Source organism: Vulpes vulpes, unplaced genomic scaffold, assembly GCF_048418805.1.
Source record: "Vulpes vulpes isolate BD-2025 unplaced genomic scaffold, VulVul3 Bu000000627, whole genome shotgun sequence".
Taxonomy (NCBI): domain Eukaryota; kingdom Metazoa; phylum Chordata; class Mammalia; order Carnivora; family Canidae; genus Vulpes; species Vulpes vulpes.
Window position 1 is genome coordinate 2,145,345 of NW_027325667.1, and position 2,621 is coordinate 2,147,965.

Genomic DNA, 2,621 nt, shown 5'->3' on the forward strand with positions numbered 1-2,621 from the left:
CTGCTGGAAATGTACACTGTGGGTTCTTTGGGAGCACTGGTGTTAGGGGCCCACAGCAAGCCAGGACCCCTTACAGCATATGGCTGGTGGCTGGACTTATTCCCTCCAAAGAACTGTGATTGAGTGAAATCACAGACAATGTGGCTCTAACTCAGCTTAATACTAGATCTGCTCATGCTTGTTTCTCACGCTTGTTTCCATGTATGTGTGTGTGTGTGTGTGTGTGTGTGTGTGTGTTTTAAGATTTTATGTATTTATTCATGAGAGACACAGAGAGAGACAGAGATATAGGCAGAGGGAGAAACAGGCTCCCTGCCCAGAGCCCGATGAGGGACTCGATCCCAGGACCCCGGGAACACGACCTGAGCTGAAGGCAAACGCTCAACCGCTGAGCCACCTGGGTGCCCCTCCATGTGTACTTTAATCATCTTAGCTACCAATGCATCCCTCAAACACCTTCGTAGACATTTTTGAGAACGACTCTCAACTCTAATAACAATATAAGTAGGTGGCATGATTGGTTCTACTGAATCCCTCCTTATGAGGATGTCATTAAAGATACACACAAAGGATTCCCCACAATTTTGCAGACAGTTAAATGCCCAGCTGATGGAAGTGGGGACAGAGGGCAGAGGGTTGGGTGGCATTGAGAACTTGAAGTGTTTGTTGAGTGAGTAAACCCAGAATTGCTGTTTGCACATGCCAGGTTGTGATATAAGCAATAAAATATCAATATTTAGGTTCTCTTAATTGACCCCCTAACAGTTGCGCTATGAGAAGCAACAACCTCTCTTCCTCCTCTCCACCATCTGCTCAGCAGCAGCAAAGCAGCAACTATGTGTGAATGTACCTCTATCCACATTGGCCAGGCTGATGTCTAGATCAGCAATGCCTACTGGGAGCTCTGTTGCCTGGAACACGGCATTCAGCCCGATGGCCAGATACCAATTGACAAGACCACTGGGGGAGGAGATGACTCCTTCAACACCTCCTTCAGTGAGACAGGTGCTGGCAAGCATGTACCCAGGGCAGTGTCTGACCTGGAACCCACAGTCATCAATGAACTTCGCACTGGCACCTACCGCCAGCTCTTCCACCCTGAGCAGCTCATCACAGGCAAGGAAGATGCTGCCAATAACTATGCCCGAGGGCACTACATCACTGGCAAGGAGATCACTGACCTTGTCTTGGACTGAATTCGGAAACACTGACCACTGCACAGGTCTTCAGGGCTTCTTGGTTTTCCACAGCTTTGGAGGGGGAACTGGTTCTGGGTTCACCTCCCTGCTGATGGAACATCTCTCGAGTATGGCAAGAAGTCCAAGCTGGAGTTCTTCATTTACCTGAACCTAACCCCCTCTGGGTTTCCACAGCTGCAGCTGAGCCCAACAACTCCATCCTCACTCCCTATACCACCCTGGAGCACTGACTGCGCCTTCATGATAGAAAATGAGGCCATCTATGACATCTGTCATAGCAACCTCAATACTGAATGCCCAACCTACACGAATCTAAATAGGTTGATAGGTCCAATTGTGTCCTCCATCACTGCTTCCCTCAGATTTGATGTTGATCTCACAGAATTCCAGACCAAGCTTGTACCCTATCCTCACATCCATTTCCCTCTGGCCACACATGCTGCTGTCATCTCTGCTGAGAAAGTCTACCATGAACAGCTTTCTGTAGCTGAGATCACCAACACATGCTTTGAGCCAGCTGGAGAAATGTGACCCTCACCATGGTAAATACATGGCTTGCTGCCTGCCGTACTGTGGTGACACGGTTCCCAAAGATGTCAATGCATCCATTGCCACCATCAAGATCAAGTGTACCATCCAAGTGTATTGGCTTCAAAGTGGGCATTAATTACCAGTCCCCCACTGCGGTACCTTTTGGAGACCTGGCCAAAGTACAGCGAACTATGTGCACGCAGACAAGCATCGCTAAGGCCTGGGCTCACCTGGACCACAAGTTTGACCTGATGTATGCCAAACATGCCTTTGTTCACTGGTATGTGGGTGAGGGCATGGAGGAAGGAGAGTTTTCTGATGCCCATGAGGACCTGGCTGCCTTGGAGAAGGATTATGAGGAGGCTGGTGTGGGTTCTGTTGAAGGAGAAGGTGAAGAAGAAGGAGAGGAATGCTAAAGTTAAAAATGTCACAAAGGTGCTGCTTTTACAGGGCAACTTATTCTGTTTTGAACATTGAAAATTTGTGCTCTGATCAGTTAATTTGTATGTAGCAGAGTATACTCTCATATACAATTACTGATCTGTGCTTTAAAACACAACGCTTTGTTACAGACCCAAGCTGTCCATTTCTCTGATGGGTTTGAATAAAATACTCTCTGTCTTAAATGGAAAAAAAAAAACCTCTATTCATCCTATTTTTCTAGTCTTATCTACTAATATTGCTCTACATGAATCCTGTATCCCGCTTACTGATCTATTTATCATGAATGCATATTCTTATCTCCAAGACATTAATTATTCTGTGCCTGTCCACCCTTCTTGTTACCAACTTAATCAAATAATAAAAGTAATAGGAGCAACAATGAGAGCTAATAATTTCAGTAAGCTTAGGTATGCCACCCTGGGGTTAAGTGCTTTACATGTATTATCT

At 46.3% G+C, this 2,621-nt stretch overlaps 1 pseudogene; it reads left to right on the forward strand.

Moving 5' to 3' along the window:
• The first annotated feature begins 836 nt into the window (after positions 1–836).
• On the forward strand, positions 837–2,267 carry LOC140596366 (tubulin alpha-1A chain-like; annotated as a pseudogene).
• The last annotated feature ends 354 nt before the right edge of the window (positions 2,268–2,621 follow it).